Here is a 27,239-nt window from a genome sequence, read left to right as displayed (position 1 = left end):
GGAGAATCTTATCCCCTGAAGGAACACGTGGGAGTTATCCTTGTAGATTACTTTGTTTCCCTTATCCTATGACCCTCCTGACTATCCTGTGGGGCAAAATCTTTAATAAAAACACCCTTTCAAGCAACGTATGTGTGGCACGCTTCCTACCTGCGACAAAACTATTATAAATTTACCCAGAAGGGCAGGGCTTTCTGGGAGGTGTGCCAAGGCAGTCCTTTCTGAAAACAAAGGGAAAAAAAGGAAAGGAAAGTACAGTGGCCAGGGTGGTTGAATCTAGAACGTTGGCAAAGCTGGGTAAGAAACATAGTGGTAATATGTTACAGATGAAGATGAAGATTTGCTCCTACCAGATAGTTGTTATTGTTGCAGCGCCTTGACGCCTTCGGGTATATGTTTGCACTATACAAATTGGTAATTCATTAATAAACCTGCTATTATCAGTAGAGTGCAGCCCAGCAACAGGAACGTTGCTACAGAAGCTGTCGTACCAAGCACTTAGCAAACAACAAGAAATGCCCTACTAGAAAACTAAAATGTTCCTTTTGGGGAATGATAGGGCACTTCGAAAAAGTATGCCAGAAATCATCTTCCAGTGCAGTCAAATTGGTGAGGTTTGATGATGAAATAGCAAACAATACGTCAGACGAAGATTATGTAAATATGTGTGTACTCAACATAGAAGACAATTGCGATATGCAAATCAAAGATACTCAGACTACTAAGTTAAACAAAACCTGTTTGTGATATGTCAATTGGGGGAGTCAACATAAGCATTGTAGTAGATTTGGGGTCTCCCTATACTATAGTAAAGAAAAGGGTGTGGGATGAAAGGTTTGTACCATCCCTGGGTAAACAATTGGAGAAATCTGACATTACCATCAAAACGTTTACAGGGGATCCCTTCGAGGTTTGTAGCTATAGGAAACTTAATTTCTCTTTCAAAGGAAGAGAGTCCTTGGGCAAACTATACGTATCTTTGGTTGGTCCTTCTGTGTTAGGGTGGATGGACCAGGGAAGTCTGGGTGTTATTGTAGACCCCAATAGATCTGATCCCATCCTAGTCGTTTAAAGTGACGAGGAATTCAGCAAGGGTTTATTACGTGAGTTTCCTAAAGATCAGAGTGTTGAGTGGATACAAGCACAAAATTTGTGTTAAAGCTGGGGCCATTCCTATTGTTGATAAGGTCAGGAATATTCCCTTTGCTGCTAAAGATGAAGTCAAGGTACAACTGGAGAAACTACTTGAAGATAGTATCATTGAACAGGTAGAAGTGTCTGAATGCGTGGTTCCCTTAGTCGTTGTTAAAAGGGCCAACGGAAATCTGAGGCTACGTGTTGACTTGCGTGACCTCAATGAAAATATCATCATTGAGCAATTTCCCCTACCCAGAATCAACAAATTGTTGGCCCAATTTTCAAAGGCGTAAAAGACATACTTATGTTCCACGATGACATTCTTTTCATGGGAAGAACCAGGGAAGAGCATGACATTAAATTGGCCCAGGTTCTCAGTATTCTTGATGCTAAGGGTTTAACTGCCAAGCGAAGCAAATGCAAATCTGCATGCACGAAAGTAAACTATCATAGACACGAAATCACAGGGCATGGTATGAGGCCTAAGAAAGAATTGCTATACGCAATACGTGATGCGCCGGTACCTAGTAACAAGGAGGAGCTAGGTTTGTTTTTAGGCCTTGTTGAATTTTATTCGAGGTACATCAAGTACTTTTCATGCATAACATATGTTTCAGTACAGTTGCTAAAACTTAAGAATATGTTGTTGTGGGAGGCATGCCAAGATTAATTTTGTACCATAAAAAAAGAAATGTGTTCTGTTTTTCCTTTGCAAGGTTTTGACCCAGATTAGAGAGCATCATCACTACTGATGCAAGTGGCATAGTATTGGGTGCGATCCTCACACAGAAAGATATTGCTTTTGCTTCCCGCTCTTTTACTCCTGCAGAGGAAAAATACTCCATCATAGACCAGGAGGCACTAGCGTGTGTTTGGGGTCTGGAACATTTCCGCCAGTTTGTTTGGGGAAATAGGGTCATTTTACGAAGCGACCACAAACCATTTACAAAGGTATTTACCACAAAAGCACTTTATGCTTCTTCCCCCATTTCTTAATTTCTTGAGTTGTATGCCTGTTCATACTCCTGCTCCTTTAAACAGCGAGTAGGAAGAGTTATGTATTGCCAACATACATGAGGACGTACATGGAATTTATATGAATGAATGGTAGTTGGAGCAAACCAACGATACAGTGAAATATGAAGTTCTTAGTATGCTTGCTAGAGGCTGCCCTGGAAAAAAAGTTATTCCAGCGGAACTACACCCTTATTGGGAAGTTAAGCATGAGTTATCTGAGGAAAATGGGTTGTTGTTGACGAGTGGAAAGGTCGTTCCTCCTTCCAGACTTCGGAAAAGGATTCTAGAAATTTTTCATGAAGGACATTTCGGCATTGGCAAGACCAAGAGTAGAGTGAAGACTTGGTATTGGTGGCCTGGGGTTAAGATGGCTATAGAAGGAACAGTTAGGGATTGTACCATCTGTATTAATTCAGATAAAACCCAGGTTACATTCAGACCTCCACTACATCCCATCACATGTCCCACTATGACATGGGAGAGAATTGCAGTCGATATCATGGGGCCAATTATCGAACATGGCGAACAAGTGTATACAATTGTACTTATTGACCACTTTTCTAAATGGCCAAAAATTGGGTTTGTTAACAAAGCTGATGCTTGCAGTGTTGTAAAATTCCTAGAAGACATTTTCGGCCGAGAAGGCTTACCCAAGTGCATAGTTGGGTACAATGGACCCAAATTTACCTCAGAGGTTTTTGAAACATCTTAACAGAAGTAGGATAAGTCATAAGAGCACGCCCATTTATCATCCAGCTGGTAACTGTGCTGTTGAATGATTCAACAGGGTTATCAAGGGCATCATCCAATTGGCCAACAATAACAAGCTGGTTTGGAAAAAGGAAATCCTGAAGACACTGTGCGCCTATCGCATCACACCTTGCAACAGTGCTGGTCACAGTCCTTTTGAACTCATGAGGGGCAGGACTGCTATGTCAAAAGACAATGTGGGATGGTTGATGGCTGTAAAAAGAGTGGATTGGTCTGCTGACCAGGTGAAGTGTAGGCTTGAGGAAGCACAGTTGCAAGGAGCGTTTCGACAAGAGACACAGTAGTAGACAAGTTCAATTGAATATTGGAGACATGGTATGGGTCAAAAGTAATTGGTCACACGGGCAAAGGGCTGAAAGTTCTCACAACCCCTCTCCTTGTGCAAGGTCTCTTGCAATTCTGCCCTTCTTAGTGATGGTAGAGTGTGGCACTTTTCAGCGCTGCCCTTGTGTAAACAATCTACAGTGGGGTTCACAAGAGCTGACCATGACTCCTCTTTCCGTGATAGCAAAAGTACTCATAATTCCTATACGCCCACTCTTGAGAGAGGATTTGGTAGTGAGTTGGATGAAGAGGTCGAGAGTGAATGTGTGCAACCAAATGTTGATGTGCAAGTATCTCCTACGTGCTCCAAAACTACACCTGTCAAGGAGGTGGCGCTTTGTCCTAGTAAAACCAGCGGAGTAGGGTGATGGATTGTTCCACCCATGAAGCTTTCCGACTGTGAATAATACGTAATTTCTTGTAATTCTGAAATGTATATTTACATGCTCTCACTTCTCCTCCTACTTCCCGTACCCTCTCCTCTTCCCTTCCCTGTTCCCTTCAGCTTTTATCCCCTCTTATCCTTCTTTATCAAAAGGGAAGATGTGTTGTGTTCTTAGTACTTTTGTCCACCATGCTCCTCGGCGACCTGCGACATGAGTGGAATTTGTGTTGGTTGTACAAATAAAACTTACCTTCTAAACAACTAGTGTACATGGCATCTTTACAGACAGCTCACCATTCTATCCTTTGATTCCATTCTTTTGGCAACGTCGTCATGGCATGGGGAGTTCTCAGTTGTTTCATCTTCAGAAAAATATAACTTTTAATAAACGTCAGAGAATTCCGCAATATAATTGTGGGTACTTAATTGAGACTGTCAGAAATTTCAAAAAAATATTTGTTTTGATTTTAAAGTGCTTATTGTATTTTCCTTGACATTTTGTTGCCGGACTTGCATCTTTTGATGGCTCGGCTGAGGCGGGTGAGCCACTGAATGCTTGAGCCAGGGTTGAGTCTGAAGTCTAGCTCAGCTCGAGGTCCTGTTGGAATCTCGAGCCTATAAAAAGTCAAGCTTTTATGTGACTGAACTGGGGAGACAGGTTTGAGTCTCTGAGTCGGCTCAACATCCTGTCATTCTGGGAATATCACTTAATCTCCCTTTGCCTTAAAAAATAATGTGACCTTGTGTAATGGAACTGATGTTCTTTTAAAGCATTCCAATAGCTTCAGGTCCAGTTTGTGCTATACAGAAGCAGCAGAAAAATGTACAAAGAGGTAAAAATAAAGCATTAACATAAAAAGGAGAGACAGATTTCATTTAGCAGCTGATTTGTGTGATCTTAGGCAAATATTTTATTTCACCAAAATTCCTTTTTTTCATATTTGCCTAAGTAAGCACTTTCAAATACGTGAGTTTGGAATATCACCTGTACAAAAACCTATTGTATTTGATTTTATAGACTGTAATGTTGCTCTATAATAATCTGGGCCACATACAGAGTTAACACAACAAGATGATGGAGGGAGAGCTGAAACTTTTCAAACACTGACCCCCAGTCAAGAGATCTGGGTTAAAACCATTGTTCTTTTGTTCACCATGCCACCCCAGTTTGAACCCAGCCATATGCAAATCAGTACCAGAATGCTTGTTTCCAGTCCTGGGAGGACCTGCCCTACAGTTTGGGCTGGCTGTCCCATGGGGAGCAGGGTCAAGGCTGATTTGCATTTGGTTGGGTCTAAACCGGAACGGCATGGCGAGCAAAAAAACAATAGATTTAATTGCTTATCTCTGTACTGGGGTGAACGTTTGACATTGTTCAGCATTCCGTCCATCAATTTTTCTGTTTGCATTAGCTGCCCTAAGTGGGACGGTTATGCCCAGACGTGGGCCCGGTGCTCTACATGCCACTGGAGTTAAACTTGCCTGGCTGATATCCCAAAACCACTCCCAGAATGCTTGGTTCCAATCCAGGGAGGACCTGTCCTGGCAGTTCAGATTGTACTATTCCCTTGGGAAGCAGGGTCAAGACTGGTTTGCATATGGCTGCGTCTAAATTGGAATGGCATAGTTGGCATAGTAAGCATAGTAAGCAAAACAATGATGGATTTAGACTCGGGTCTCTGTTTTGGGGGTTAGTGTTTCAATTGTTCTTTTTCCACATACAGAGTTCACTTGACAACTGTCTTGATTCTATTACAGGACCGAAGGCTTCGGATTATGCTTTCTCTTCCTTTACTGCAAAATTAACAGCAGTCAATACTGTAAAACTTACATTCCCACAATGCTTAGCTTAACCACAACAATAACCATAGAGACTAGCTCTATAAATGAGCCTTTTCCCATGAGCACTTCTTCTTTCTTTCTTTTCTTTAACTCGCAGCTGAGTTAAGTGCTCCGATTTGCCTAATCCCTTAATCAGTGGTATTGTGTTTTATTATTGCTGTGCATGATTAGTCAATGATTGATTCTGCCTTGTATACTGCCGGTGTTTATTACATGGGCGCGATTCTGATTTACAAGTGAAAACTGTCTCGCGTCACAGCAACGCAAGTGTGCCGGGTAATCGAACGGTGGCGAGCGCTTCACTGACGCGACTAGCCCCTGCCTGAGTGCCTGTATCCCGTGCCAAACTGACCGCAAGCTTAGTCTGCGGCGCCTTCCCTCATACATTCCCGATTTACTCTGAGAGCCACACGTCGCGTGGCCCAATTGAGCTACTTTTGGCTTCATTTGAGCTACGCTACGCCCAATCTCGTTTCCTCCTCACTCCGCGCTTATTTTCAAAGCGGAGCATTGGTTGTCATTCTTCCACACCCGTACCTGACGCCTTTCCTAAGCTGCTCAATCAGGAAGACCCAAGCCACGTGCAGGCTTATTTAATATAATTTGGCTCCTGATGCCCACTGGTGGGCTGCTATAATCATTGACTACAGCTTTGCTGAGGAGCAATTTAACAAAACGTTGTTCATTGCATGAAGGGTTGCTCCCCCTTGACTAATTCCTCTGGAATTTTTTGGCCTTGGCATTTATCCGTCTATCTCGCAGTGTACCAACTTGCGATGGAAGACTGGGCCTATTTTGAGGAGAATGAATATGGGTACTAGAAGGAGGAACATGCACCCTCCTGGAAGATAACCTTGTTGATGCCCTAGATACATCAGTGCAGCAGTCCGTTAATAAAGCAGTAGAGGTGGCGGTCCCTCAGGCAGTAAAGAAGGCGCTGGCAGCCACCCTCAAGCGTATCACTGCGCAGCTTGAGAATTTTGCAAAGAGACATGGGATGCTTCCTCAGGAGCCGGCTTCGGGTTCCTCAGGGGCAAAAGCTGTGTTAAACGCCTAGGCGTCGAGCTGGCCGCACGCACAGGCCTTGTCTAAACTTCCTCCGTCTGCGGCGATACCCAGGGTGGCGAACCACATTGTTCTACAGTCAGCAGAGATTGTTCTGGTCACACCGTCTGGAAGTCTCAACCTTCGTTTCCAGTCCTGCTGGAGCTCATGTGCGACTTTCCTCTCCTCCTCCTGGTTTTTCCGACGATGCTCCAGGGCCCTCAAGGGGAATTGCACCCTCTAATTCTCGAGGGTCAGCTGTCCCTGATGGCCTGGAGGCTTTCAGGCAGCAATGGTCGCTGCCAGCACTTTCAGAGGAATATTCAAGCTTCATACAACAAGCCTGGGCTCCCTCTACCAGGAAACAATACTCTTCAGCATGGAGAGCTTGGTTGGGTTGGTGCCTGGAGGAGCATCTGGATCCCGAGGAGGCGGATCTCTCCAAAATTGTGAATTTCCTTTCCAAAAGACCTCGAATGGGTTGTCATATAGATCGGTTAATACTTTCCGATCGGCCATCTCTGCTGGACATGCACACATAGAGGAGAGACTTGTGGGTATGCATCCGGTGATTTGTAAACTCTTGAAGGGAATACGTGTGGCGAATCCACCTAAGGCTAAGTATTCTTCTTTATGGGATGTATCTAAAGTGTTAAATTTATTTGAAAATTGGCCTAATAATGAGTTACTATCAAGGAAACAATTGTCTGCTAAGCTAGCCATGCTTCTTTGTTTATCTGCATGTAGACATGTCTCTGATGTTAGAGTTTTGGATTTAGAAGGTAGGATATTTTCTCCTGAAGGAGTGTCTTTTGTGATTACAGCTCAAACTAAAACGTTCTCCAAGTCCATTAACTACTATGCTTTTCCAATGAATGATAAACTATGTGTAGTGAAATGTCTCAAGGTATATGAAGAATGTACCCGACCTATTAGACCGGTCGGTTGTTCACGATTTCTGATTGCTTTGCTTTTAAGCCTTTTACCTCTGCTACAATTTCCAGGTGGCTCAGATATGTAAAGTCAGAGGCACGCATTGACACAGGATTATTTGGAGAGCACTTGATGAGGGGTGCTATAGCCTCAAAATCTTTTATGTTAGGTATCAGTCTACATGATATAATGAGAGCAGCTGACTGGTCCTCTAGCTCTACATTCAAGCAATTTCATTATAAACCTGTGGGCGATGTTGCTTCTGTGGTTTTAGATAAGCATTAAACTAGCATAATCCGAAGCCTCCGGTCCTGTAATAGAATAAAAAATGTGCTAGCATTTGCGCCAAAAATTTTCAATTCTATTAAGGACACGGAGGTGAGGAATATCCCGCCCAAAAAATTGCACTTATTGTTGATAGCTGTCATGTTTTTTTACCCTCCCTGAGATAAAGTCTATTTCAGTTATTACGAGTATGAATTCTGTTTTAGGTGCAGAGCAGAAAGGCAAATGAACAATCACTTTGGACTTCAGAGAAGATGTGCTCTACGGTCTTCGTCGAGGCCAGCAGTCCTGTTTACAACTTTCTTGTTGCTGTTTGACAAAATTCTATTACAGAACCGGAGGCTTCGGATTATGCTATCTCCTTCTTTACTGCATAAATCACAGCATCCAGTAAAACATACAATTTAGTATAACAAACTACATTGTCCAAGGTACTTTGCGTCAGCCACTCCTCCTTAGCCCTCCATAAGAGCCCTGGTTACTGTCCCATCATCCTCTTTCTTTGCTGCTCACAGCAAGAGATAAGTACCCCTCACGCTACCTTATTTGAATACTTAATTGGTGATTATATCCAGGGTTGACAGAGCGTGCTGCGCTTGAGGAGTTACTGTCAATTTGCATGCCTGATTTTCGGTGTTTCTTGAGGGGGTTTTTCGTACTTACTGTTTCTGTCTTTACAGCCTTTGTAAGTGGCGCGTTCGCGCCGTGAGCGGGAGCTTTGCTCCGATCACCAGCACTGCTGGAATCGCGGGCTAGATGACGTCCGTTTAGGCGCGAAAGTACCAAGCCGCAGGCGGCGAGAAAACGGCCGAGTCGGTCACAGCGCTTCTAGCGCCAGTGTTTGGGCTTCCCTCATCGCCCGTGTACGCCGCAGGAGCCGGGTGGTTCCCGTCCGACGTGTGCAGCCCACGCGATTCAATTTGGGCTGGATTTGGGCTTGTTTTGGGCTCGCGTTGGGCTGCACACGCCGGGATCGGCCCGTTTTGCATTCTCTACTGCTTTTTTCAAGAAAAACAGGTAGAAGGAAGGACGCCTGACTGGCTGTAATAATCGTCGCCCTACAGGAGTGAGCACACGCTCCAGGAACATCTTCTATTCGGCTCCTACGCCTATAATAGGCTGAAATAATTTGAGTACAGCTTTGGCTGAGGGGGCTTGGTACAACAAGTAACTTTTGTGTGCAAGTGGGCTGCCCCCCCCCCCCCTTTACTCCTCCAATATATATATTTATATGTCACTTGGCAAACTTGTGTGGCATTAATTACTCTGCCCCACTGTATTATTATTACCATGGATGAGTGGGTGCGCTATGAGGATGAGGAGAATGTCTATTATGAGGGACAGCAAGAGACTGTCCTGGAAGATAATATAGTGGAGGCTCTGGACCCCTCCGTCCAATCCTCAGTGAACAGGGCTCTGGAGACCACCGTACCCAATACTGTGCAACAAGCATTGGCAGCTGTGCTCAAACCAATCACCAAGCAGCTTGAGAGTTTTGCCAAGCATCATGGTTTTACTAAAGACAAGCGTACTGCGCGCCCAACTACTGACGTAGTCAAGGCGCGTTGATGGCCGCACGCTACGGCCCTGGATTCACTTCCTCCGCCACCTGCAGGCGATCACGAATATTCCACGGGAGGCAAGGCAAAGAGTAAGCAAAAGGTCTATGTGGACACCAATACCACTGATACCGATGCTACCACAACAGATGACGAGACTCCTCCCAAGAAGAAGACCAAGAAAGTGGCTTTTTCCACTCCGGAGACTCCAACCAATACTCCTTTCACCTTCAATCCTAGTGAAATAGTACATCCCAGATCTTCGGACTGGGCTCCAGCACACGAAGTCATTGAATACTTGCATGAGAACATCTGAAAACGTTTTGATAAAGCGGTCCGGAACCGGCTTAGGTCGGAATGCCCTCGACCAGACCTACCCGATAAAGTCGCGGAGATCCCCGAAATAGACGTAAGTCTGCTTACTTTTCTAAAGAAGTTTGCTAGAGACCGCAAAAAAGGGATAGATCATGCCTGGAGAGGGTGTCAGGACAAACTCCTTGACGTTGTAGGGCCCCTCGCAAAAATACTGGAAATGGCGTTGCTGGCCAAGGAAACAGCGACCCCAGTGGATCCAGATATCCTTGCAGGATGGACGCAGAGGGCCATTTCCCTGCTTGGCAATGCCAACTGTGCCATATCTACTGAACAACGTAAGTCCTTGCTCATGCGTATGGACACTAATCTTACCGATCTGGCAGCCACTGAACCCGGACCTCTCGCGGAGGGCATCCTATTTGGAGACTGTTTTGTGAAGGATGTGTCAAAGTACGTGGGGACTTTTACATCTTTGGATAAGGCTCAATCAGGAATCAAGCGAGTGTTTACCCAAGGCCTTTTCAACAGGGCCGGACGAGGCAGGGGACGCTCGTCAGGCCGTTTCGCTAATCAAGATCCCCCCAGAGGTGACTACAGTCGCGGAAGAGGTGAATGGGACTCTACTACAGGGGGAACCTTCTATCCCACTCGTCGTCGATTCAACAAATGCCGGTTCCAAGGAGGTGGCAACAGAGCAGGCTTTCAAGCACAGAACTCCGCAGGTAAGCGTGACACATTTGTCCCTTCTACCTTTGGGGGGTCGCACTCCATTCTTTCTACACAATTGGCGCAACCTTACCCAGGATGCGTGGATAATTCAGACGGTTCAAGGGTTCCAACTGGAATTTTACGAACCACCCTGTCAGGACACACTTCCGAACCCTCTCCGTTTTTCCCAACAAGAATGCATTTTTATAGACAACGAAATAGAAGAGTAGCTTTATGCAACAAGCCTCACGGTTTTTGCAGCAATATTTTTCTGGTCCAGAAGAAGGGTGGGGGTCACAGACTGGTCCTGAATTTGAGGGAATTCAACCACTACCTTGTTTACAAACACTTCAAAAGGGAAGGGATACACCTTTTGGTGGACCTGTTAAAACAATAGGATTGGCTGGTCAGACTAGATCTCAAGGATGCCTCTGTCCATTCCCATTTTTCCTCCACACCGCAGTTTCCTGCAATTTCAATGGAAAGGTCGGTGGTTCGAGTATTTGGCCCTTCCTTTCGGGCTTTCCTCGGCTCCTTGGTGCTTCACCAAGGTGATGAAACCGGTGGTTGCACATTTGCGGGAGCAGCAAGGAATATGCATGATTATCTACCTGGACGACATCATGATAATGGTTCCACAGTCCGGAATTGGTTTCGCATCACCTCCAAACGACGATCTCTCTTTTACAGAGTCTGGGGTTTGTAATCAACCATGCCAAATCAGCTCTGATCCCGTCGCAGATGACGGAGTTTCTGGGTTTTGTGATAGATTCCCAGACGGCCCAATTGCGTCTTCCCAAAGCGAAGCTCAAGGACTTGAAGAAAGAGATAGTGGCAGTTCTCAGCAAGCGGATGGTTTTTCTCAGGGTTATTGCCAGAGTAGTGGGGTTATTGGCATCGTCCATTCAGGCGATTTTCCCGGGGCCACTGCATTACAGAGCATTACAGAGGCTCAAGATTCAACACCTACAGAAGGGTTTGGCTTACACAGACCTGGTTCCCCTGTCACAGGAAGTAAGGGACGAGATGCGATGGTGGCTGGGTGACGTGGAAGCGTGGAACGGGAGAGCCATTTTTGGCTCCCTGCCCGCGGTGGTCATCGAGTCCGACGCCAGTCGTTGGGGTTGGGGGCGCACTGCGGAGATATCTCCACAGCCGGAAGGGGTCTCCCCAGGAACTAGCACTACACATAAATTGTCTGGAACTCCTAGTGGGTTCCTTTGCGATTCGAACTCTGTCCCCCAAGCAGACCTCCTGCTGCATCCTGCTACGGATGGACAACGTGTCGGCAGTGAGATACATAAACAAGTTGGGAGGGACAAGATTGTCCCTGTTGGTGGAGATTGCCAAGGACTTCTGGCATTACTGCCTGAGCCGCCAGATAACGGTAATAGCGAAATATATTCCAGGACAGTCCAACCTCATAGCGGACTGGAATTCCAGACACCTCAGGGATTACAGCGATTGGTAATTACTTCCGAGCATATTCCAATGGCTGCAGGAGATTTGGGGTCCGTGTCAGACGGATCTGTTTGCTTCCAGGCTGAACCGACAAATTCCCAACTTCTTCAGTTGGAGGCCGGACCCAGCAGCGAAAGCAACCGATGCATTCCTTCAGGATTGGTCTGGGTCAGTGAATTATGCATTCCCACCTTTCCTTCTCATCCCGAGAGTGACCTCTCACATTCTCAGACAACAGGCAGAGGTGATATTAGTGACGCCACAGTGGAGCGCGCAGCCATGGATCCCGATATTGTTGGAGATGAGCTGCGATCTTCCCAGGCGGCTCCCATGGTCGGAGTCTCTTCTCCTGGGACCTAACGGGGAACGAAATCCTCTGATCCTCTCGGAGCAGTTGTCACTGATGGCGTGGCGACTTTCCGGCAACAGTGGGAAATGCCGGGCTTTTCGGAGGCAGCTTCAGCTTTCATCAAGCAAGCTTGGGCGCCTTCCACCAGGAAGCGATACTCTTCAGCCTGAACAGGCTGGATGGGTTGGTGCGTGGAACGGCACCTGGATCCCGTGGGGGCAGGATTACCCAATATTGTACATTTTCTTTCAGAGAAGGCAGCAAGCGGTTTGGCTTATCGATCTGTAAATAACTTTCGATCAGCCATTTCGGCGGGGCATAACCCGGTGGATGGGAAACCGGTTGGTATGCATCCTATGATTTGTAAACTTCTTAAAGGCGTAAGGATAGCGAATCCCCCCCAAGCCTAAGTACTCAGGCTTATGGGATGTTTCTTTAGTCATTTCTCTCTTCAATACTTGCCCAGCGAATAATCTGTTATCGAGAAAACAGTTGTTTGCAAAGCTAGCAATGCTTCTATGTTTGTCGGCTTGTAGGCGTTCTTCGGATTTGCGCGCACTGGAAATTACAGGTAGAGTATTTACACCGGAAGGGGTTTCTTTTACTATTACAGGCCGTACCAAGACTCTTTCCAGACATATAGAGTATAATGCTTTTCCTAGCAATGAAAAATTATGTGTTGTCCAATGCTCGAAAACTTATAAGGATTGTACTCGATCTTTGAGACCTGAAGGCTCTACTCAGTTTTTGATTGCTTTGCAAAAACCTTTTAAACCAGTGTCTGCCTCAACCATAGCCAGATGGCTTCGCTATATCATGAAGGAAGCTGGTGTTGATTTTCAAATGTTTGGTGCACATTCTGTGCGTGGTGCCATGGCATCAAAGTCATTTATGTTAGGATCTAGCATTCAAGACATTATGCGTTGTGCTGATTGGTCATCTGAATCAACTTTCAAACAATTTTATTATAAGCCGGTGGGAGATATAACATCTGTTGTTTTTAATAAGCGTTAAACTAGCATAATCCGAAGCCTCCGGTCCTGTGATAGAATCAAAAATTAGCTAGCATTCGCGCCAAGAATTTTCAATTCTATTAAGGACACGGAGGCAAGGATTATCCCACCCGGCTATGTTACAATATGATTGTTCATGCTTACCCACCCGTTGATATTGTACTGAATTGTGGTCATACGCAGAAGTTACGGGTTGTTCATGTTTGTTTTTCCTAGGTGCAGACAAGAAGTCTGAATAAGTGATGTCTTCACGGTTGAAGCTTTTCGATGGAATTTGGTTCCTGTTACCTTCCATGTTGGAGGATGTTCGTGAAATATCATTTATTTAGTGGACTTTTATACAGTTCGAGCAAAGAAAGATGATGATGGGACAGTAACCTGGGCTCTTATGGAGGGCTAAGGAGGCGTGGCTGACGCAAAGTACCATGGACAATGTAGTTTGTTATACTAAATTGTATGTTTTACCGGCTGCTGTGATTTATGCAGTAAAGAAGGAGATAGCATAATCCTCGCCTCCGTGTCCTTAATAGAATTGAAAATTCTTGGCGCGAATGTGTAATGTTGGTCGCGATGCCCTGCAAGCGCTGTTCCACAAGGATACTCGTTACGACTTGTGAGTAAGCAAGCTATGTTTATTAACCATTATTTGTCCGGGAGCGCCGGAGCGGTGCTCTGTTATCTCCGGAGTCAGCGCGCCAATAACCATAACATGGCCGCCGCCGGAATTCCGTTGACGTCAAACGCAGTGTGCGTCAACGACAAGACCGCTACACCACATCTCCCCCCCCTTAAACAACAACCCAAAGAACTGTACAGTCTTACTTGCTGTCCATAACGAAATCTCCAAACCGCCGGGGCAGATTGACTCTTCTGCCACACCGTGTCCGACTACTGGGACTACCTGTAGCCGGAGTGGAATCATTGTGTCCCAGATTGGGTGCTTCCTCAAAGTCCATGCGTCCTACTTCCATTCCTCCTTCCAGATCTATTCTCTCTTGGGTGCTGAAAGCCTGTTCTCTCATCTCCTCCCTCGCCCCTTGCGACGTTCTGGGTGCTTGACTGCTTCCCACCTCCTTGGGACTCTCCGGTTTTCCTCCTTTCCTCGGCAAGTTGTTAGCTGTCTCTTCTACGGTGTTACTCAAACCTGCTGGATTACACTTTGCCATGCGATCTTGTGACCATATTTTCCCGTCGCTGAGGAGAGCTGACCTGGAATATGGTTCCATCACTTGAAGAGGGGGTGTGAATTTACTATTTCCTTTCTTCTTCTGTGTAGGTTGCTTGATTCTCACCCATTCGCCCTTCTCTAGTGTGACCTCTTTGGCGTTGTGTTTGGCATTGTAGTGCTCTGTGTACACTGTCTGGTCTTTCTCTAAGTTCTTGCGTACCACTGCAGGAGACCAGTGGCTTTGCACAGTGACACGTTTCCAGGCAACATTATCCTTTGTGAATGGTTCCCTTCCTCTCAGGATTCTGAATGGACTGTACCCATTGGTAGTAGGCGTTATCCGATAGGCCCACATCAGTCGTTTCAGTTCTTTCTCCCAGTTCATGCCTTGGCTGATCGCCGCCTGGACAGATCCCATGATCACCCGGTTAAATCTCTCCGCTAACCCATTTCCTGCCGGGTGATATATTGGTGTGTGTCTTACAGCAATGCCGTTCCTTTCCATGAAGGGTTCCCATTTGGTTGATGTGAATTGTGGGCCATTGTCACTCAAAATCCCTTTGGGGATCCCTTCTCTTATAAAGATGTCTGTTAAGAATGCCAGTACTGTTTCGGTTTCGGTGTTGTCAGCCACGTCGATCTCCGGCCACTTGGAGTATCGATCTATGACTACTGTGATGTATTTCTGAGTGCCTTGCGTGTCTTGTACGGGTCCCAGGATGTCTATGGAAATCTCTTCCCATTGGTTTTCTGGACAGTCGTATCTTCCTAGGGGCGGGCGTAATACTTTCTGTGTCTTGTCCGCATTGCTGCACTGTTCGCACGCCCTTACATATCTCTCTATCATCATATCCATTCCTGACCACCAGTAGTCTTCTTTTGCTCTCCCTTTTGTTTTTACGATCCCCAAGTGTCCTTCGTGTGTGATGGATACGATGTGGTCTCTCAGGGAGTACGGAGGGATGACTTTGGTGCCCCTTAACAAGAACCAGGGTTTGTCCCCTATTGAAAGCTCTTCTCGGATTTCCCAGTACTGTTTCAATTCTTCCTCCAACAACCTCTTGTCCGGCCATCCGTTCGTCACATATGCTTTTACTGCACTTAGTTTCACGTCCTTGTCGTATTCGGATTCCCACTCCTGGGCGCTTATTGCTTTTTCTGGGTCTCCTGTAAGAGCAACTGCGTACTCTTCCCATTCCCCTTCTTCTTGGTCCTCCGCTCTTTCTTTGGATGCAGCCCTACTCAAGAAGTCTGCTACTTTGTTCTTGTGTCCTGGTAGGTACTCCACTTCATACACATAGTCCAGTAGCCTCAGTGTCATTTTGGCAATCCGTGGAGTAGCATGCTCGTGCCCGCTCAATGTGAGGACTTTCACCAAGGGTTTGTGGTCTGTACCCAGAAGGAGCTTTTCTCCCCACAGGAACTGCCGGAATCTCTCCATTGCCCACACTGCCGCTAGCATCTCCTTCTCGATGACACTACATTTTTTTTCATTGGGGGCCAATGCTCTGGAAGCGAAGCTTACCGTGGTGATTACTCCTTCTGTGGACTGTTGCGTGAGCACTGCCCCTAATCCTTGGTCGCTAGCGTCAGTGGTTAATATGGTCAGTGCATCTGGGTTGAACCCTTGTATAGGCACTGCCTCACTGATATTGCGTTTCATGTCCTCGAACTCCTGGTGTTCCCTTTCCGTCCATTGGAATGTAGATTTTTCCTTCAGTAGTAATCGCATATAATGGGTCTTGGATGCAAAGTGTGGAACGAATTTACTATAAAACTCTGCCATCCCCAGGAACGTTCTGATGTCATCCCTGTTCTTGGGTGTAGGGGCATCCTTGATCGCCGTGACGTTGGATGCCTTCGGTTCGATACCTTGTTGACTTATCTCGTGCCCCAAATACGTGATTTTGTTCCTTCCAAACTTACATTTGTCCCATTGGGCGGTGAGTCCGTTTTGCATCAATATGGTTAGTACCTCCTTTAACTTCTTGTTGTGGTCCGCTCTGGATGTTCCCATCACCAATATATCATCTTGGAAATATTGGATGCCTTCTTTCTTGTGGAACAACCGGTGCATCAGTTTTTGAAAGACAGCAGCCGCTGAGGCTAATCCGAAGGGCATCCTTACGAATTTGTAGCATCTGAATGGTGTGATAAATGATGTAAGGTGGTTGCAGGATCGATGTAAGGCAATCTGGTGGTAAGCTGATGTTAGGTCGATGGTGGAGAACCATTTTGCTCCCTGGGTTTTGGCTAGCATGTCGTTGATCCTGGGCAGTGGGAACTTGTCCACCACGATGTTTTTGTTAAGTTCTCTTAGGTCGACACACAGCCTCACCTTCCCATTGAGTTTCTGCGCTACCACCAAGGGCGCCAGCCATTCTGCATTGTCGATCGCCTCTATCACTCCATTATCTTCTAGTCTCTGCAACTCTTCCTGTACTGCTGTCCTGGTCCGGAACGGGATGTTCCGTGCTTTGTGAGACACCGGCTGTGCTCCCTCTCTCAGCTGGATTCTATGCGTGAACTTTGCCATGCGTCCTATGGAGTCTCTGAAGACTTCCGGGAACTCTTCTTTCCATCGTTGTGCTTCATATTCTGGTCCCTCTTCTGTCATTAGGACTTGCGTGTGTCCCCCTGGGTTTAACTTCATTCCGAGGGCTCCTTGATCTTTCCATCCTAGTACGGAAGGTCCTTTTTCGGCCACATATAGTTTTCCTTCGCATGTTCTGCTTTTGAACTCAAATGACAACGGGCAAAATCCCACCATGGGGATAGGCTCCCCAGTGAATGTCACTGGGTGGATGTCAGTGGGCCTTAGGTGATACTTTGTTCTTGTTATGAACTCCCTTTCCCATATTTTCTCTGGATAATCGTGTAGGGTGACCCCGAATCAGCTACCATGGTCACTGGTACTCCCCCGATCAACATCTCGCATCTTTGCTTCTTGTCCGAGCTACATTCTATGCCTAGGATCTGCTCTTCCACTATCAAGATTCCATCTTCATCTTCCTCGTCCTCTTCTTCGTTCTCCTTGGGCAGATCTTGTGCCACATACTTTACTTCGCTTCTAGGGGTCTTCCTCCTGCACACTTTCTCATAATGTCCAACAAGTCCACAGTATGAACATTTGGCACCATAAGCGGGGCATCCCTTGTCGTTAGCTGCATGAGTGCCACTGCCGCATCTATAGCATGCAGTCCTACTCCAATTCCGTTGACCTTGCGTTCTTGGGGTTCTTGTATTGTATTTTTTGTAAGTCCATGCTCCTTGTTGCCCTGGAGGTTGTTTACTGTCATTTGTCTTCCTGTCCGCTACTTTGCACACTGCTTGCCCTTGACTGCTTTCGTGCTTGGCTGCTTCCGCGCATCTCTTGGTCAACTCCGCTTTTTTGACTAAGGCCACTACTTCCTTCAAAGGTGCGTCGCCATTGATCCATAGCTTCTCTTGTATGGAGGAATTCACCCTGTGCATGATAATTTGATCTCTTATCAAGTCTTCCTGTAAGGTTCCAAATTTGCACGTTATGGATAATTTTTGTAATGCAGCCACATATTCATCAACCGATTCCCCTTTTTCTTGCTTCCTGTGGTAGAAATTATACCGATCTATCGCTGTGCATACCACCGGGCGGTAGTGGGCGTCAAGGTCTTCTAGTGTGTGCTGGAACACGTCTACATCCGTTGCTACTCTTTCCTTTTTCACCAGGTTTTGGTATACTCTTTGTCCCGCCGGGCCCAAATGATGGAGGAGAATTTTCTTTCGCCGGGAGCTCGAGAACTCTGCTTCTCCCTCCTCTTCTAGCGCCGAGAGGTAATTCAGGAAGTATTGTTTCCAGTCCTCCCACGGCATCTCGGGTTCTCCCACCTTTGCCAAGAACGGCACCGGGTTCGTCAACGAGAATGTCTGAGCGCACATGTTCTCCCCGTTAGTGACACGTGCCCTTGGATTTGTAGGGTCGTCCGCGAGCTCTGCACCCTGGGCGTCCCGTAGACTCACGTCGTCCTCCTGGCTGGATTCCCCACTCCCCGCGTGGCAGTCGCTTAGCTGCGCCAGGGTACAGGACGCCCCTACGGGGGTTGGATGGCTGATGAGCCCTCAAGGCCCCGTGGGCGGTGTCGAGATATCGGCTGGGGACCTCCGCCTGCAGGGTGACTGACTCCTGGTAGGGTGGACGGGAGGTGTCGCTGGGCCTGAAGAGGCGTTGCGTGACGCTGGTGCAGTGGCGCACTTACAGCTGCTCTGCCGCGCTCCCGGTGACTTGCTCCTTGGGTGGCTATGCAGGTGTCGTGACCTCACACGTGTGTTCTGAGTGGGAGGTGCAGGGTGCCTCTTCACCACCTCGTCACCATTGTAATGTTGGTCGCGATGCCCTGCAAGCGCTGTTCCACAAGGATACTCGTTACGACTTGTGAGTAAGCAAGCTATGTTTATTAACCATTATTTGTCCGGGAGCGCCGGAGCGGTGCTCTGTTATGTACGGAGTCAGCACGCCAATAACCATAACATGGCCGCCGCCGGAATTCCGTTGACGTCACACGCAGTGTGCGTCAACGACTAGACCGCTACACCACAGAATGCTAGCTAATTTTTGATTCTAGGCCTTGTTTGGACAATGGACATTTGAGTCGTGGACACTGCTCGTTGGGCAAAGAAAGAGGAAGTGCTCATGGGAAAAGGCTCATTTATACGGATAGTCTCTATGATTATTGTTGTGGTTACACTAAGCATTGTTGGAATGTAAGTTTTTTAGTATGTAAAAAACGTTCTTATTGGCTGCTGTTAATTTTGCAATAAAGGAAGAGAAAGCATAATCCTGGCATCTGTGTCCTTAATAGAATTGAAAATTCTTGGTGCGAATGCTGGCAAATTTTTTATTCTCTAACGTAACTGTTGCCAGTGTGGGGATGAGGACAGGAATAGGTCGAAGTTCTAAAAACTGTCACTTTTAATACATGCTTCAGGGTGCAGCGGTATAATGTTACGTATTAATGTCTAAGCTTCCACATGCTAAATGTTATTTCGAAGCAACTTTATCGTATTTTTCGTGTTTTGTTGTATGTTTACATATCAAACATTTTCAGAGCTTGGCTCGTCAATGGGCTGTAAGAGCCAAGCCAGACCCTTAGCTCGGCTCTCACTGTTAATTTGTTGGCTGCCGACCTCTACTCAGCCAGTGCTCTGGCTCAGCTCTCCCCAAAGCTGTCTGCGTTCACTTCTAGAAAGTTACTCTCTCCAATGCTCTGAGACCTCGAAGTTGAAGTGCGTCGTTGCTATGGACGCTGAACAGATCCGACCTTTTAAAGGGACCTGGAAGGTAGCTTCGGTGTTGGCCAAAACTGGAGCAGAGACAGAAGTTGACGCGGATGTGACGCGGGCACAGCTCCGGTGGCTCTCGGCGACGGATAGCGCCACGGGAGCAGGAGCCGAGTTGAGTCGAGTCCGGTATATGGTTAGGAGCACGCACGCCCACTAACAGGAGATAGGTAGGGACTTGCAACAGTCAAACTTTTGCCGGGAACGTAGTTCACTCTACAAGACAACATAGGAAGCGTTTCTCGAGCCAATCCCAAGCCTTGAAACAGTCTCGGAAGTTCAACTCCCAATGAACAACAAGAGCTCCCTAAGCCAACCCCCCAAGACTAAAGTTATCCTAACCAACCAAATCGTAGGATGATTTCACTTTGGTATTGCAATATGTTTCTTTCGTTGTGATTCGTTGATAACCTGTGAGTCCACGTTCTGGTCTTGTCCTGATCACTGCAAGTTAGGTTCAGAAGACGTCACTTTAAAGTGTAATAACGGACAACGAATTTCATGTTCACGTAACGAGTGGCTAAGATTTATGGGCATGTGGTCACTGTTAAAGTAGAGTCCATGTAATACAGAAGAAGTTTACCCGTGGACTGAGAGGTGGGTGCATTTTGGTCAAATATAATGCGCTTAGTGGTACAGGAGAAACTGGAGCATTGGGGTCTAGGTGGTAATGAGTGATCCAGTAGATGCGTTGGGTCTCGATGTAATTAGTAAACCAGGAGATGTGGTGGGTATCTGTTCTGTAGGATTCGGATTTGGCTGCATTTATTACAGTAAGCATGAAGTTGACTGCTTCCAGACAGAATGATCCATTGGCTTTGTAGAACAATGATCGATCCAGACAGATGGCATGGATGATAGGGGTCCAGGTCGAGTTGCTTAAGCAGTAGCTGCTACAGAAGGCACGAGTGCAGCGAGCCTAGGTGACGTGTATGACATTTGAATTGAAACGGGGATGCCTTAGGGTAAAATGGTGACATTGGTTAAAATCGTAGGAGCTAATAAAGTGTTCACAAGATTAGTAGAGCACAGGTTGCCCAACACGCTCTGGACTTGAGTGGTGTCTCGTGTGCATTTTGGGGATATAGCACGCTGGGGGGAGGTCATAGGGTAGGATGCGCCGGGGCGAGTTGCATGCAAATAGCGGACGGTGAAATTGTACCTTGTGTGATTTGCGATAAACGGTCCCTGATTAGAATGCTTGCAATCTTTTCCATGCCATCTTTTTTTTGGTCGAAGCGAAGGTCCATTTGTGTACAAGAAGAACACATTAAGATTGTGAGGTTTGGTGTGCCGTCTATGGCGCTTCTGTAAAATGTCTATACACCGTGTTTGAGCGCCAGTGGTAGTACGATATGTTGGAAAGGATCGACGCAGAGCAAATCGGATGCAGTAGGTCATGTATGGGCGTTATACACTGTTAGGAAGAGAAATGCCGTAAAGTGTAATGTATAAAGTTGTTGAAGAAAAATGGTAGGTTTTGAAATAAATATAGTGGTGCATATTAATGAAATTGAGGAACAAAATGCACATATTTTAGGGTGATGCAGTATGTTGAAAATACATAATTCGTCAGAAAATTAGGTTTGGGAGTGGCCCATTGAGGTCGAGAGGGAGTCATTGACTTTAAAGCCTCAAATTAAGTAGTCATTGTTGGGTGGTCGTAAATATATATAGAATATCATTTCATGTTTTCTCATCTCAGTTCAGAGGCGGTTCTCCATTCCATCAAGCATAGTACCCCCAAATCTGTATAGTGTAGCTATGCCTGGAGTTTTTTCCTCCTCACACCGTGGTTGTTGTTATTTTGCTTAGTATCTTACCTGTGAGGATCCCCAGCACTTTAGGATTCACTTTCTTCACCGTCCTTTTCTTTTATTTGTCCATTCTGGTGATACCTTCTCCCGCGAGCCCTCTATTTTTCCCTTCTGCGGCCCTCACGGCAACTTCTCTCATCCTCTTCCATGTTGGGTAATTTAGGGATTGGAGGCTCTCATACTTGTGAGATTCCAGTGAATTATTTTTCCTTCTCTGCCTTCCTTTCTTTCATGGTTGCAGTGCCAATTGCTTTTTTTGACCCCCTCATTTAAGTTCTCTGCTTATCTATTACCTAGATTACTCTCCTCTCTTTAACCCGTGCATGGCTAAGTGACTCAAATGTCTGTATCAGCTGGGCACTGGCCCTGTTTACAAAAGCGTCAACACAATTGCACCTGTTCCTTCTTTTGTGCTCATTTCAGGTTTTACTTACAGAGAGCCGTTTATACTGCAGTTTTCTGATTCCAGTGGCTCTTTTTTATTTTCTTTGGTAGTTTTCAATTCTGTGTCTGGACTGAACCGTGGTGCTGGAACAATTTTCAGAGTGGGGGGGTTTGCCATCAATGTTTGAAGTCTTAGGGAGTGTGAAAAGTTGATGCACCACACGAAGAACAAGTGTAGCAAATGTATTCAGCAGGAGAGATGTATCACTGTAATTGTATTTATATAGCGTTTACTACCCCTGATGAAGCTTTGAAACACTTTTTGGTGTGTAGCATGCTACTCTGGAACCCAAAAAAAAAGATTAGTGGTGGATTAGTATAGGGAAATATAAGTTCATTTCAGCAGTGGACATGCAAGCCTGTTAGTTGGATTGAATAGGATAATGGAGGTATAGAAGAAGGAAGCATCTAGAAAGTGTTATTTGGGAGACCATAGTAATAAGATGAGGCTTGGTATGAGTAAAAGGAGTGATGGAGGAAGGAAGAGTCTCTAGAAAGGGATTGGGGAAATCATACTAGTAAAATGATGTTTGGGATAAGGCAAAGGAGGGGTACATGAGAGAAGAATGTAGAAAGGGTTGTTTGGGCGATCATAGCAGTAAAATTAGCTTTGAGGTGAGCCAAGGAGGGATAGAGGAGTGCAGAGTCTAGAAAGGGTTATTTTGGAGATAGACCATAGAAGTAAAATTAGGTTTTGGATGAGTCAGAGAGTGGAGGTAGAGGATATATTGAGAGAGGTATAGGGTGAGACAGAGTAGTACATTGCACAGAGTCAAAAGTTTTTTTTCTTCTTCTACAGTAAGAGTAAAGTAGTAAATATATAGATGCATAACTACATTGAAAGGGTGTACATATATTTATTGATAAAGTTTTATATAGCGCGAACATGACCCGTGAGGGTATCGGAGCTCTTAACAAATGATCGGAAGGAAGAACCAGAAAAGCAAACAACAAAATAATCGAGAGAGGTACAGACTATGTAAGCTCACAAATTGAGGAGAGTTACCTCCATAGGACCAAGCCAACATGACAATAGAAATGATCCAAATTTTGAATAATACTCATGAGTGTAGATACTGAGTTGAGACCTAATGTGTTCATAAGTAATATTTTAACCTCTTCTTTTTTTTTTTTCACCACAAAATTTTAATTTCGACAGCCAAATCAGCCCTGGTGTATCCAATAGAGCAGTTTAGGATTTAAGAAAATTTGAACAAGAACCCAAACAATAAACAGGAGTGCCATATATCTAATATAAAGTATAAAGAAGATCGAGATTTAAAGTTGTAATGTATAAACTCAGACTTTCAAGTGTTGCTGTACTTGAAGCTAATTTATTTGTGTATTTTTATAACTACATTTTATTTATTTTAATTTTATATTTTCCTTAATATATTAATAGTGAAGCACTTGTCCATGGAATAGCTATGATAATATTTACATATTGTGATAGATAAATAAAACAGTGAGCATCTAATCAAATAGCATATGTGAAAACTATGCAGTGAATGTTAAGCATAGAATAATATACAGCTATATCAATATTTAACTATAAGTAATATAAACATTTGTTAAGCAGACCTAGAATTATGTTGTTGGTGGTGCTTTTTGGAGAACACTTTCGCAAATATACTACTGAAGCATGGTATGGTAGAGCATTATCATTTACAGAGAGTACGTATTCCATTGAGATTGCCACTAAATTTGCACCGTTTTAATGATACAAAGTACACAAACAATATTGTGTGGGAATCAGCTTTCGGGAAATAAGCATGTCTTGATTTGTTTTGGTCCTATTAAAATATTTTCATCTCTCTTCGGAATTACAAAAAATGGTGCTTCATTTGTGCTTTACGAACTGCTGAAATATTCTGAAATGTGTACAGTTCATTTACAGATATTTAAATTCTATTATGTGTTAGTGAAAATGACATCCTATAATTTTTCCTTTTATACTCCCTGTACCCCTGCAAGATTGCCACATAGTACACTTTACAAAACCATCTCAGTTTGCAGCCAGAGAAGTACACACCAATCTCCATGTTAAAAGAATAAACAACCATTTGGCAGAAGATATTGCCTTACAGTTTGATTTGATTTGAAATATTACTTGTTAAGCGCACGAATGCCGTGGCTTCTTGGCGCTGACTGCGATACACGAGATACTAGCGTGAGGATTGTGATGCCTTAGGTTTGAGAGAACAACCAAGTTTTCAACTCCTTCCTAAACATCCTCCGGTTTGGTTGAAGTCGCAAAGTAGATGGCATCTGATTCCAGAGTTTGGGTGCACAGAATGACAGCATGCGGCCACCCCATCTTACCTTACGTATTTTTGGGATACATACAAAGCTCTTCATTGAGGATCTGAGAGGTCTAGCTGGGGAGTACCTTGTGAAAAGCTTACGCATCTCCCCAGATATTCCTCCATAGAAGGCCTTATGTACCATACACAAAGCGTTAAAATTTGCTCTTTGCTGGACAGGCAGCCAATGTAGGGCTCTGATAGCCTCTGATGTTGGACGTCCCTTACGAATGTTCATGAGTAGTCTTGCAGCAGCATTTTGAAGTGATTGCAGCTTCCTTACCTGGGCTTTATCAATGCCCACAAAGAGCGCGTTGCAGTAGTCCATTTTAGATAAAAAAAAGTGCTACCACTACGGTTATCTGAAGTCTGTGTGTGATAAAAGGGAAGATTTTTCTCAATGATTTTAGGCGAAAGAAACAGGAGGAAGGTAATTGATTAACTTGGGCTGACAGATTTAGCTGATCATCTAGAATCACCCCCAAACTCTTTACCTTGGTACCGGGACTAGGACAGGTTCCCGCCTCCGTAGGCCACCAGTTATTGTTCCATACTAGGGGTCCCCTAACAAATTCAAGTACCTCAGTTTTATCTGTATTTAGTTTTAGGAAATTTGAGCTCATCCAACTCATAATGGCCTTCAGACATACATGGAAGCTGTTGGCCACTACTTCGGCTGGTTCAGCAACCGAGATTGTAAGCTGCGAGTCGTCAGCATACATGATCAAAGAAAAGCCATGTTTTCTGATTAATGTAGCCAATGAGGACACGTAGATGTTGAAAAGAGTGGGTGATGAGGCAGATCTTTGCGGCACACCACATGGAAGCTGAAAATTGTCAAACTGGAGATTCTCCCAGTAAATGCTTTGTTCCCTATTTTCTAGGAAGGAGGAAAGGAGGGCCAGAGCAGTATCCTCCACCCCTACGTCTCTCAGCCGCTGTACCGGCACTGTATGGTTCATGGCATCAAAAGCCGCCGAGAGATCCAACAGGATCAGGATCACTCTGCCCCCTCCATCTACTATACTCCGAATCCCCTCTGTAGTTAGCACCAAGGCTGTCTCTGTAGAGTGACACGGTCTGAACCCATGTTGAGTGGGGTCCAGCAATACATTCGCTTCTAAGTAATGGATCAGCTCTTTGTTCATTGCTTTTTCCAACATTTTGGCAGCCAGGGGTAGCCTAGAGATTGGGCGATAATTTTTCGGCTCTAGGGGGTCCAGAGTTGGCTTTTTTAGGATGGGCCTTATACTGGCTGTTTTCCATAAACTGGGATATCTACCCATGTCTATAACTTGATTCAGAAGAGTGGTAAGATGTGTACTGATGATATTAGCTACTAGCTGGAATGTACCTGGTGGGCATGGGTCAGATGGCGAGCCTGGTTTTATGGATGTCAGGAGGTCATGAACCTCCTCCATTGTCAAAATTGTAAAGTGTGACAGCCTCCTGGATGTGGCACACTCTTTTACATTTTCGGTGGTATTTACTGGGATAGTAATGGCTGTATTTAACAGATCATTATAAATCAACTAAACATTGATCTGAAACAATTTGGCCATTTCATTACATAGGGTTTGATCTGGTTTAAACTGGGCCGTATGCTGAGGCTTAGCTTGGGTAAATCCTGGTTATGGCAAAGGAAATTAAGACCTAGGAGCTTGATTTATCCAGCTGTTCTTGCAAGTTAGACGCAGCGCGTGGTCTTTTTCTTGGGCAATGCCAATTGCCCCTTACCAGCCGAGCTGAGGCACCCTCTCCTCATCAAGACTGACCCAAAGTGACTGGAGTAGTGACTTCTGAGGTAGGCCCAATAGCTGAGAGATACTTTTTCTGAGAGCCAATCCTCAAAGAGATGAGTAAATTTGCAGCGGCCTACGCCTCCCTCAACAAGGAGTAGTCCTTGCTGAAAAGATGTTTTTAGGTCCAGAATTTTTGTCTTGACTGGTCGGGGTAGGGGCCGCTCACCTGGCCAGTTGCTGCCACAGTGCTCCCAAAGACACCAGTGTTGCAGAAGATTAGGTAGTTCCAGGACAAGGACAACTTTGGCACCCCCTTTCCCTTGAGAACGGGGCAGAGCTCAAAGTGAATTTAGAAGGGAGTCTAACACCACAGGTGCATATTTGGTAAGAGTTACCCCTTTTTCCCAGTTAAGGGTAGTAGATTGGCAGAGTTTTGCCAGCTTGACAAAATGTTATCAAGAGATACATAGGTTTTTCAAACTGTAATGGGATTCTATCCCTGTGATTGTCACAGAAATACTAAAGTTATAGATGAAAGGGGCTGTAGTGAGAACTTCCCTGCACTATCGGGAGTTTGTGAGCACCCTCTTTTTAATTCAGAGGAAGGAAATAGGTATTCACCTCCTGAGATGGACCCACCAGAAGCATGATTGGATGGTCAGGTTGGACATGCGGGTTGTTTACTTGATGCTTCCTATGTTCCATCCGCATCAGCATTTTCTGCAGTTAATTTGGTGGGGACAGATATTTGGTATCAGAGGTCTGCCAATTGACTTAAGTTGGGATCCCCCCCTTTTTCCCAAGGAATGTCAGGATAGTAGTCCATTTTGCTGATGGATCCATCTCGGGAGCTACTGGTTTCTCTTTTTCAGCTGACAGTAAATATCCTTCAAAGTCTCTGCTTTGTGATCAACTAGGAAAAATCAGACTTGAGTTCCAGCCTGGTCGGTCCTGGTGACCTTGCACCTCGCTAGGAACAATGTGGCCTCCTTAAAGGGAATTGAGGACTTCATTCGGCTTCTGTTCAGGCAATCTTCCCAGATCACTCTCCATTGTTGGGTCCTGCAGTGATTGATGGTTCCATCTTTAGAGGGACCTTCGGAATTCAGACCTAGTTTCCCTCACAGGAAGCAATGACAGAACTTAAGTGGTGGCTGGATCACATGGAGGCCTGGAACCAAGGGTTTACTCCGGATTTTGTTGTAGAATCAGACGCCAGTCAGTCCATATGGAGTGCAGATGTGTCTACAGGCCAACAATGGTAAGAAAAGGAGTTGAGCCTGAATATCAAGTGACTTGAGCTGTT

At 45.4% G+C, this 27,239-nt stretch overlaps 1 protein-coding gene across 10 annotated transcripts in view; it reads left to right on the top strand.

The window, feature by feature from the left end:
- Positions 1-27,239, top strand: part of TP53BP1 (tumor protein p53 binding protein 1) — a 956,094-nt gene that overhangs the window by 76,720 nt on the left and 852,135 nt on the right. For 5 of the 10 annotated variants that reach the window (XM_085644320.1, XM_085644317.1, XM_085644318.1 and 2 more), the window contains exon 1: positions 20,062-20,224. The exons of 1 other annotated variant lie outside the window; for it this stretch is intronic. The gene's annotated coding sequence lies outside the window, so the exon portion shown is untranslated. Of the gene's footprint in view, positions 1-19,682; positions 19,798-20,042; positions 20,225-27,239 lie in introns of those variants that run through there. 4 more of the 10 variants (XM_085644314.1, XM_085644312.1, XM_085644316.1 and 1 more) reach the window with 3 other exon arrangements.

The sequence above is a fragment of the Triturus cristatus genome, chromosome 3_1 (assembly GCF_964204655.1).
Source record: "Triturus cristatus chromosome 3_1, aTriCri1.1, whole genome shotgun sequence".
In the NCBI taxonomy this organism is placed as follows: domain Eukaryota; kingdom Metazoa; phylum Chordata; class Amphibia; order Caudata; family Salamandridae; genus Triturus; species Triturus cristatus.
This window is presented reverse-complemented; position numbering and strand designations above follow the sequence as displayed.